The sequence below is a fragment of the Achroia grisella genome, unplaced genomic scaffold, assembly GCF_030625045.1.
Source record: "Achroia grisella isolate CSIRO2021 unplaced genomic scaffold, CSIRO_AGI_Agris_v1 utg900, whole genome shotgun sequence".
In the NCBI taxonomy this organism is placed as follows: domain Eukaryota; kingdom Metazoa; phylum Arthropoda; class Insecta; order Lepidoptera; family Pyralidae; genus Achroia; species Achroia grisella.
In genome coordinates this window covers 1,239,258-1,251,272 of record NW_026713059.1, presented here as the reverse complement: position 1 = coordinate 1,251,272, position 12,015 = coordinate 1,239,258, and the positions used below count along the sequence as shown (strand labels likewise).

Genomic DNA, 12,015 nt, shown 5'->3' with positions numbered 1-12,015 from the left:
GAATGTTTGCTATGTATCTTATGTATAGAGATTTCTGCGCTTTTGGGATGAGCTTGGCTTGCTACTTAGTAGTCTGGCTCAACACGCACTACGGCCCAGATGAAGGCTGATTGCGGAGATTGGAGTCCAACTTACATTACATTACATTTTATAGTATTTATATCAGTTATCTAATACCCATAACACAAGTTCGGCTTACCTTGGGATTGGCGCTGTGTGAGTTGTCCAGGAATATAATTATTAAATCCCGAAAAATTCTTCATCAAAGTTGCTGAGCCTAGTAGTTGAAAAACTTCATTTTGTTTTTGTATGTGGTAAAGTTTCTTATATGAATGTATATGGACGTCACATGGGTAGGCGGTACGCAGAAACAGAAGAAGAAATCTTTAATTTAAGCCTTCCTTCCTTTTCTTTTTCAAAACAATACGTCCTGACTCGAATTTTACTGATACACGTGTTATCATAACCAGGGTTACCAAACTTGAAATTAAAAAAAGGAAATTAGGCCCAATCTGTCTCTCTGACCGAGTACATCATATTTTTAGCGATTTTCGTATGTAGTAGTGTAGAAACATGCACTGGGATGAAAATGTTCAGATACTGAATATTAAAAATGTAGTGTATGGTTATTGTTACATGGTTATTTCTGCTTAGAACGCACAAATAGATTCGCAACCTTTTATTATATGTTATTTTTAATTATTTGTTGCTTACGGTACTATTTTTTTAATATAAATAGCGTTTCATTTTGCCCACCGTCTTCGTCTGCGTTTAATTTCCCTACCTGTTGCAATAGTTTTCATTGCAGCTCCGCTCCTATTGGTCGTAGCATAATGTTATATAGCTTAAAGTCTTCCTCGACAAATGGATTATGTAACACAAATATTTTTTTCAATTCGAACCAGTTCCAGAATTGAGTGCGTTCAAACAAACAAACTTTTCAGCTTTATAATATTGGTATAGATTACATAAAGTTGAATAACGAAGAATATACATGACATACATTTAAATTCAAATAAATACATTTTGCAGGAAAATTTTGTATTCCAATATCTATTATATCATTTAAAAATAAGAAAGAAGGGATTTGGTTTCGAGGAAAGTAACTGAGGAAACACTTCATTTACTTTATATGAAAGATACATTATTCTAGGCTATAGGCTATATACATATATATATGTATATATAATAGACACAAAGTCATGATGTTTTACTTGTAAGTCGATTAATCTTGCTGTTACATATATTTGACAATAAAACCCTCCGTCATTTTATAGACTTACTTATATTACTTACTCTACAGTTGACTGGAAGAGATTCGACTTAAGGTTAAGTTCACTCTTACATTTATTTTATATATAACCTCACGATTGTTATCTAAGATAGGCTACAAAAGGTTTTGTTATCTGTCGACGTCTTGGTAAACACAACATTTGACATCTCTGTATTTCACTTAACATAGACAACGATAAAAACGTTTATTTTAACGTTTATAAAAACAAGCTGTACCGGCTAACATTGTTTTGCCTTATAAAAGAGCGGAAAATTTTTAAAGTAATAATATAACTATTTAAAAAAATTGGTAGATAGTATAAGGGCGAAAATTTAAGATTAAGTACATGTATTTTTTAATGCCAAATCATATAAAAATAAAATATTTTTTTACCTAATAATAAAAAATATTCTTAGTTTTGATCCTATGCTCAGGCTTACAAAATATTTTTTTTATTACAAAGTAAATACACAAAATCTCATAAGCATTGGTCAAACCGTTTCGAATGAGTTTCATTACAAAACTTATAACACGAGAATTTTATACATTGGAAGATCAATATTGAATATTTTACTATATTTACATAAGAAATTGCAAATATTCCAACAAATGCAAACTAATCCCACCAAATAATCTAAATTAAATACATTACATTAACATCATATGTATTGCGTTATTATTAGAATTCCATATAAATTTTTTTACGAAATAGTTTAGTCAATGAGGGTGGGAATTGAAATTGTTTTTGTTAAATTAATAATAATAAACAAGTAATAATACTATAATATCTCTGGACAGACAATTCACACAAAGCCATGTGGACTACATGTCTTTGTGTGAATTAATAGTCAAGATAAGTACAGCTTTTGTTATGGGTACAAAATAATTGATATAGATATTTAGATATATTATTTTTGTAAATATATAATATCAGCAGAAAATACTCACACAAGCAATCACACTCATGAAAACACATGTTTGTACCTTGTGAGGAATTCAACCCGCGACCGTAGGACGTAAAACGGTGTTTTAATAGTGACATCCAAAATAAGTACATTTTGATAGCACTCTCAAGGACAATAGCCAAGTTTCTTGTTAGTTAGTAATTCTTTCATATGCTTTTTTGAAGAAATAAGTTTAATTATGTCCATGCTTCAGTCTAAAATGTCCTATAACATATAATATGAATACATACATGCTTTTGAGTCTCGAGTTTGACACGTTTAGATTCATATCAATATGAACTCAGATCCTCTAACTAAAGGTAGGTACTTGTAATAAACATAATCGCCTTTCATTTATACGTATTCATATAAAGATATGGAATGTATATGAAAAATATTATTATTGGAGACCTTTTAAATGTAACTAGCTATTCGCCCCGGCTTCGCACGGGTGTACATGTATTAAATATATAAACCTTCCTCTTGAATCACTCTATCTACTAAAATCACGCTTCAATATCCGTTGCGTAGTTTTAAAGATTTAAGCATACATAGGGACAGCGACTTTGTTTTATACTATGCATTGATAGAACCGGAAATATTTATTGGTAAATTTTTTTTCTGAATTAACTGTAGTGCACACAAGCACTACTCACTGAAATCGCATGGTTGACAATTTTTTTCCGGACTGCTCTAATGCTATAGCTGGCCTTTACAGCTTCACCAGACGACAGGGGGCGAGTGCAGATGTACTCCAAACCTGCGGAAGGACTTATGGAGAGGCTGAAGGCCAACTCGCGCCTGACGGAAATGACTTTAGTCAGAGGGCACGTCTAGGAGTTCGAACCTCGGCTCAGGCCGTCGTAACTTCGATCCCCGTTTGAATTGGACGAGGGATCGATCGGATAGGTTTACAATATCGTACTGTAGCAATCTTCATTTAAATATTCAATAATAAAAAATATTTACATATAAAAAAGTTACTAATTAAAATTTATAAACTAAACTTTAATAACTTATTGAAAATTATTTGTTTTTTCCTTACCATCCATAAAGCATTATGAATATTATGTGTGTGGAGTCACAGGCTCAGCAAGTATCCCTATATCTATGGGCGCCACTGCGTCGTGACAATAGTATCTGCGTCGGCCATATACTGTCCCGGTCAATGAACTTTATAAGGATTTTGTTATGTTATGGATATCTTAATGACTGTGGGTAAGTTATTACATTAGCGTAGAAGAGAAATGTCTCCCATTTTAGGTTACTTTGCCTCGCGAATAACTTGAAATGGGGAATATTTTCTTAGACGACTTATTATATGTTATACAATTTCATAAAGCGACTACCATCAAGGCATTGTAATATAAAGAGTAAGTATGACATTATATTTTTATGATATCTATAATAAAATCCAGTATTATAGTTAAAAAAATAACTATGGAACTTCATGAGCAAGGGCGAAAAGGACAGCGATTTTCTACGTTTGTGGACGATAGAATGTGAGACTGTGCGTGAGATTAATGAAAAAACGGATAAAAAAAAGTGATAAAGTAACAATTAAATGTTTGTCAAGTCTACTAACTGAAAAAAAATAGACAATAAATATTTATACAAAAATTCATATATAAATATATGTAAAGAGTTTGCAACACCGTCTATGGGCTTAAATAAAATTTTCATAGCAATTGGACTATCTATTTTTATGTATAACCCCAACAAATAAATAAATAAACAATCTAATATATTCACAAATAAAGATTTTTTTTAAATCAGTCTGCAGTACCTGTAAACAACGCTACTGAAAACATTTACTAATCCTATAGTTGAACTAGGCATATTCATATTTCAAATTTATCGTAATAAATCGTGATTTTGGTAATAATTACAGTTTTCAATCGAATCAATTGCTAACTACTCGAATTAAGAAAATATAAACAATTTAGAACAGACCACACGCCTGTTTTTTATTATACCAAACACCACATACTTCAAAATAAAAATAACAATTTTTTTTTTATTGTTATCTCAATTTTTAGAACAACAGCATGTAAAATTTTCCAAATATAAAATCGACAGTATTCATAGTTTTTGTGCTTCTAAAGCCATTGAAAATTAAAAAAAAATAAGTATATATATGCTGGGAAATTAAATAATTTATGGTTTGAATTTGGAACCCTAACAACTTATAAATTCAATTGTAAATTGCTGTTAATAACGAAATCATGTAAAATTCATATCTCCGTGAACAGACCAGTACAAGGTTCGTGACTTGGAAACCAGGGCAGACCTTGACTCCTGTACAATAATTATGGCTACACAGACAGAGGGACTGGAATATAAAGTAGACTAACACTTATCGACAAGTACTACTTCTACTGTACTATTCATGAAAATGCCAATTTTTGCCAGAACTTTGTACTTCTTTTTTTCCAAATTCTAAAAACATGACGATAAAAACTTGCACCCGCCTGTGCTAACGTTACATGCTGGGGGGGAGGGGGGCGGGCTTCAGTGTATGATAGTAGAATTAACATGAAGTTAGGTCAGTTAGCCCATTGTCTCATTTCACCAAGAATTAATTGCGATTGTTTCAAGGCAATATCTGGTCTGTACTGATTGGTACATTGCTAGCAATAAAGTTACTTGGGGGGAAAGGGGACTGTTAGTAATGTGGATTCATGACCCCATCACTAGCAATGTACCAAGTCAGGTTGACCTCCACGCGGTTCCTCCTGGAAACCATCGTGATAAATTCCTTGTGAATTTGTCACGATGGGCTAACTCACCTGACCTCATGCTCATCTTGTCATCCTCCACTGGTGCCCCGCCAGCGTAAACCGATAGCGCAGGCGGGTGCACCATTCCATTATGATCCATAAAAAAAAAATAAGGTTACTTATCCTTTTAGCTTACCTTCGGCAAGTTCGATTACTCGCACGAATAAACATATATTTTTAATTGGGCTCCGTGTATATTATTTGTGTATTTACAAAAATAGTATTGCTTGGGAATAGATGAAGGTGTGTTTGTCTAGAAATAATTAAAAATAGAATTAATTTTTAATCGAAAAACTTAAATAAGCATATTTGAATAGTAATATTTTTTTGTTTCTACCACTCATTCGGAACGCAGACTCATTACAAGGAGAATGAGAAGAAAACTTACACATTGCTCTTTTAAATAAATGTTGTTATAGGTAAATACACATTAACAAGGATTAGGCATGCCACAATCAGCATAGAAACCGCTACGCACTCAATCTAGATCAATATTATTATAGTAATCAATACTCATGAATGGAAAAATAAATGCCTATAATATTTCTTAGTAGTTAAGTGCTTAGCCATTCATCCGTACATATACAAACAAAATCCACTATTCAGAATGAGTGATTACTAAGATACATTCTGTTGGCGCGGCGCCATATTTATTTCTAATAAACTTATTTATTTCTTAAGATGTCCATCGTCCTCTGCAGACAGTTAGGACTCCGTGGACTTGATACATATCTTTATTTTGTCAGTATAATATGCATGCGACCGTCGTGGTATGCATGAAACCACTAGTTTAATATCTGAGTCACACCTAAGAGTATCTAATATCAAATCTGGCCGACGCAAAAAAAGTGTCAAATTTTATTTCTATTACTCTAATTAAGGAACACCGAGGTCGTAATTTCAGATCTCAAATCTAGCATATAAATAATTTGTGAGTGTATTTTTATTTATTACTATCTCTCTGGTGAAGCAATAATACCTATATCAAAGAATAATAATAAAACAGGAGACGGTAGATTCACCATCACGATTGACTCAAATATACTCAGCGAAATGTGGGCATGTCAAGTGTTGCGTTCGTCACAATATCGACAGCTGACAATACTTCTGACTGTGGGGGAAGGAGATTATTGGTAACATTACTAACAAGCTCCTTTCTGATATGGTACATTGCTGAAAATCAGTTTAGTAATCCGCGATTCTCTCTGAAAACCAACTTGTTAACTTCTCGATCAATTTGCCACGATAGCTGATCTGACCTCATACTCATTTTATCATCCACTGGTGCCCCGCCAGCGTATACCGTTAGCACAAGCGAGTGCATCATTCCATTATCAGCTATTATGGAAAAAAATACTTAGATTCATGAGTACATAAGAGACATAATTTGAAATACATATTCCATACTAATATTAGAAATGCGAAAGTGTATCTGTCTGTTTATTTGTTACCTTATCACGAGTGGGTGACGTTTTATGTGAAGATCGATTGTATTACGAGGAAGTAGGAGGAAATAGTGTTAAATAAGTATGCAAAGAAGGGACCATTCGCAATCGTTTTCCTCTCCCCTAACGAGTAATGAGTTTAGCATAAAGAATTGAAGATATGTAGCTAAGACAATCTATTAAAATTGAAGAAATTCCACTCATGCTCCGTTAATGTCCACGTTCATAATTCTCATAGCAAACATTATATTATCTAATAAGTTAAAACATAGAGAATAAAACGGTAAAACCAGAATTTTACACGTTTTCCACTATTAAAGGTAACGCCGTTGCGTCACCGCAGTTTTCATGACCGACTAGTACCTACGCAATATTTAATAAACACGATTAAGATCAAAATTAATAAAATCCGCATCAAAGTTGATAATGCCAACAATATTCCTTTAATGTTATAATGTAATAAAGCCTAAGATTCCCACAAGATAACTGTATGATCGCGTAATAAGTCCCTAGCATGTCACTGTTTATATAAATATATCTACTGGTAATACCATTATAGGTAGGCAATGCGGCATTCCGACCTTAGACCTATGTTTGCTTTTACTGCAGAAATATTATACTAATAAGATTTCTTAACTTCTATTTATTAATATAAAAGTTCTAGTTATCAAAACATTAAGTAATTGTATTGATAATAGCAGATTACATCTTAATATAATCATATACAATACGAATGAAAATATAAAAGAGTACCAATGAAATCTTAGAAGATATATTATATTTGACAGCCTTTTAAGCAAATACAGCCTTTTGTCACGCTAAATACAATTCGAGACGCCGTATAATAATTAACGTAAAGCACTTACCTTAAACAGAACAAAAATTATATCCCCTAATTACACTGCAACAATCCAACAGCGTACGTAATTTATAAACAACACTCGCGGTGACCACAACAGATAGTAATGCAACCTATACACTAGACAGATAAGACATCAATTCAAAAGTGCCACAATAAAGTGATATTGTTATTTGCATCGAGATTTACAGCGGCGCAAAGATGCGATCGCTCGCAAGCTGGATTCGCGACTGGCTGGCCGGTATCGAGCGGGCGACGGCGACTCCCCCGCGCCACTCTAAACCAATTTATAATACATACGGAGACGCAGCATCCCCCGAATAGTAAAACAGACGAAATACAACCCTACATCCTCAATGGAAGATCCAATATCGCGTGGGGTCAACTTGCCGCAGAGGCAAAAACGCCGCTAGTTCTTGCAGAAAAGCGAAGGGTGCGAATTGTGTACGTTTTCATCGGTTTTCGCTATTTATAATTGAAAGCATCGTTGGAGTGTACCCGGATAATATCTGATTGAATATTCACGATGGACCACGATCCAATATTAATTGATAAGTTAGAAGCGTCCGTCACTCTCGGACCAAACTTGGAGACAATGAGTAAGTTGGAGCTTCGCGTCATCTATCGGGACTTAACAAGCTTTGACGAGCTTGCTAAGTCGTAGCGATGGTTCTATGTAAAAGAATTCATGACATTGACATTAAAATAAATTACGCAAATTGAACGTCGTTTAGAAGAACGACAGCTAATTTTTTAGACAACTTGCGCAAAGGATTTGTGTAAATAATGAATTTGGGCTCGCTTCGTCCTGTGACAGTGGGGAAGCTTTTTCTAAAATACGAGGGTTCTATAGTAGCACATATATAATTTTTAATCTTTTGACGTGGCTTGAAATATTTGTATAAAGTCACTTTTCTTCTTGTAATATATTTATAATTCTAACTGTAATCAAATTAAACCTTCAAAATTATAAAATCTCGAAAATCATTTAAACTTTTAGTTGATTCATTAAGCTGCACATTTTTTGGGATAAAAAATTAAATATAGTATAAATAAAGTGAAAAGGACTCTTTTTAATTAATTTCTATTAATAGACGGTTACATACCGATATACACATATACATGGACTCAAAATCACAGATCTAACTCATAGTAACTTTCTACGATATTAATGTAGATAACTAATTTACTACATTAACTGGGTGTTCAGTTCATCAGATATTAAAAGTTATGTATATACGAAAATATAGGAATAATATTTCTTCAAGAATTCACGATGCGTGACAGTTATAAAGTACCATAAAACAGTGCGTTATGTAATAAAATTTCTCAGTCAAAGACGAAAAACGAATGAACGTTTTGCTAGTTTACTTCTAACTAGCATCTCCTGGAATCTAATCATATTACTTCACGTACAGTATTTCCTGAGCAATCAACCGTATCCTGTGTACCATAAAGTTGTAGTTTAATTGCATTTACAGCGGTTTTCTTGCAAGACTACCGTATGCAGCAAGGGATCGAGCAAGTGTCAAGATAATAAAGATTCCAGTTGGCTACCGAGATCCTAATCTGATTCCTGCAACCTATATCGCGTTACGAGTGAATGTGGTATATTATTTTTGTCTCTCTTTCGCAAAAACATGCAGTTATTTGGTGGAAAAGGAGTTCAGAGTTCTTTATTTGAAATAAACATATATTTTTTTATATTGTTTGTGGTAGTAACTTTCTAGGATTAATTCCAATTTGTTAATTTTACTTCACAACTTCCTTCTATTAGTATTTGGAGATTCAAGTAAACAGTAGTGTTGTATATTCTGTACTATATGCTTCTGCACGTCTCCTCTACCTATATAATATATGGATTTCTATAGCTTCTCATTTTTTAAATAAATTTGTTTTTCGGCTCGCCATTTTTTATTGATGGATGGCTGTAACATGGATGATAGTCACCGTAATCTAGGCGTTTAGCACACTGCTTTATATCCGGTGGTCGCATGTTCAATTCCTCGCGCGGTGTAAACATTTGTATTCATAGTATAATTGTTTCTATCGGTATACGGTTTACGTATATACTGTATGTATTTATAAAAAAACGTATATATGTATGTATCAGTTGTCTAGTACCCATAACACACGCTCTACTTGGATTGGAACTAGATAATGCTATATGAATTATGTTGAGATATTATTATTACATCATAGTGTTTGAAGTTGAATTGAATTACAAATGTCATAAAGTGTTAAAATACAAAAAACAAAATTATTTGCAAATAGAGCTAGCTTTAAGGATTTCTGGAATGTTCCGGTTCTTTTAAGTCTAACTTCATAAAAGATTTATTACGTATATATATTAAATATATTAGTTAAAATATTAAAAATGCTAAATGAAAAGTATACGCCAAGAAAAGGAAATGTAAGACGAAATCATAAAAATCTCCAATAAACCTATTCTAATTATTCATAAAAGAGGTTTGTTTGTTTCATTCCGGCTCAATTCTTTATTTAACAGAAAAGGAATGTTTATTTGATGTTTTTGTTTCCATGAATAATACAGTAAAGTATAAAGGCAGATACATAAAATAAGGAGGAAAGCTGGCACAATAGTGTACTTATCCTGCTGAGGGATCTCTTAACCAGTCAACCAGAAGCTGAAAGGAATTAATAAGTTATTGGAGCCTTTAGCTCCGCGACCACTAGCCTAAGGCCCAGGGATGCCAATTGTACGAGGATCCTCACGTAACTACATGAATATATGAATGTCATGTCAGTGCTCGAAAGATATCTAAATTGATAAATTTGACATATCTTAAGAGTCTGTAGTAGACCTACATAAATAGAGAGATTTTAATTTTGATACGATATTTTTGAACTTCGGTTTCTTTCGGACGAATATAATACTGTTGGTCGAATTTGGCTTTTAAGGCTTCACCGGACGATAGGAAGCGAGTACAGATGGCTCTCCAAACCCGCAGAAGGACTTATGGAGCCGCTGAAGGCCAACTCCCGCCGGACGGATATGAATTGAACTTCTGTATGAGGTCATTTTCGTCATATAGAATATTGAGCTATAAAAATCGGTCAAAATACTGTACGAAGTTTTTTTCTCTCTTTATTTATCTAGGAGCTTAGGGTCACAATTGTGAGCATGTTAGCTCCGTCTTGGCTTCTTAATTAATTACACACTTACATATTTACTTTACGTCTAAAATTTAATTTAGTCTAAAGACAAATATTACCTACTTAAATTTATTCTACAAATTAATAAATTAGTACAGATTCTATGTACGAAGTGAAAGAGTTAAATTGAGTTACGTACCTACGAGATTTTATCAGACTTTTTATTTCTTCGTACAAGGCAAAATGTAGTAATGTTTTTTTAAATTTATTATAATGTAAGGGTGCACCCGGCTGGGCTAATGGTATGCGCTGGCGGACACCAGGATTATAGATGAACATGAGGCCAGATCAATTAGCCCATCGTAAAGTTATCAGGAATTTATCAGAATAGTTTCCATAGCGAACCGCGTGGAGGTTAATCTGTCATGGTAGATTGCTAGCAATGGGGTCAACAGTCCACATTACTAATAATCCCCTTCCCCTTATGTCGTGAGGTTGGCAACCCTGCCTTGGCCAACGCATCTCGCGCACGAGTTGAAATTGATTTCGTTTTACTTTGTACTACCGACATGTCCCGGCGTCGCACGACTGCTATTGTTGTAGAACTAATTTTTTTAGCACAATATAGTCCATTTTACACAATGATAAATTTCTATTGGTGAAAGAATTTTTATTATCAACTATTTTTTAAGTTTTTTTTTTATGTAACTGAAAAACCAAACATGCTGAGCCATTCTGTTAGCAGAGACGGTAACCGTCGCCTATATACATTAACAGCACTACGGATATCACGTTATCATGTTACAACCGTGATACAACTCTAGCGTTGCCATTCCTGACGACTAAACTATAACACCTCGTCACGCTGTCATTTGTGTTATTTGTATATTGTCCTTACTGAATTAAAATAAATAAAAGTAACCTAAGTTACTCCTATTATTAGTTCCTACTTATTAGCTATCTGCGAGTGAAAGTTCCATCTAAAGCCATCCAGAAGTTTCAGAGATTAGGAAGAGCAAACAGACAAACAAATCTTTGCAATATTTTTTTATGTACATATTGCATATTTTTTAGTTCATATATACATTTACTGAATAGCTGTTAATTTAAAATTACTAACAGATATTAAATTTTCAGGTTAATAAATTACCGTTTATACAAATAAATAATTCGTATAAACGGCAATTTATTAATCGAATCGAATCATCTCGAAGGGACGTCCAATCTTCCACTATACCGAACATTACTGGTACACGAGTTCCAATCTACCGCTTCCTTATAATCGATTCTATATTTAGTTCAAACTGTTACTAATCTACTGCAACATTGTTGAGAACAAGGAGTCCGCATTTCAACCTCGTTCTTGACATCGCGTTTATAAATGACGTGTACTAAAAGAAGATAGTCTATTTGTACAGTTGTCCTGTCCAAACGGTCGGCGAAGTGTGATAAAAGTACACGGCGAGAGATTAGTTAAGTAAACGCATTAACAGACCCGAAAGGTGTGGGAGTGTAAATTTAATTTTTCCATTATATAACAAAGTAATTGCGATCTATGTAGGGTTAAATATACGGATTTAAATGTGGACATGTCATA

At 33.5% G+C, this 12,015-nt stretch overlaps 1 protein-coding gene across 1 annotated transcript in view; it reads right to left on the bottom strand.

Moving 5' to 3' along the window:
• LOC131853163 (SH3 and multiple ankyrin repeat domains protein 3) overlaps positions 1-7,522 on the bottom strand; it is a 219,184-nt gene extending 211,662 nt beyond the window's left edge. Inside the window, exon 1 of the mRNA XM_059203987.1 lies at positions 7,309-7,522. The gene's annotated coding sequence lies outside the window, so the exon portion shown is untranslated. The remainder of the gene's footprint in view (positions 1-7,308) is intronic.
• Positions 7,523-12,015: the final 4,493 nt, after the last annotated feature.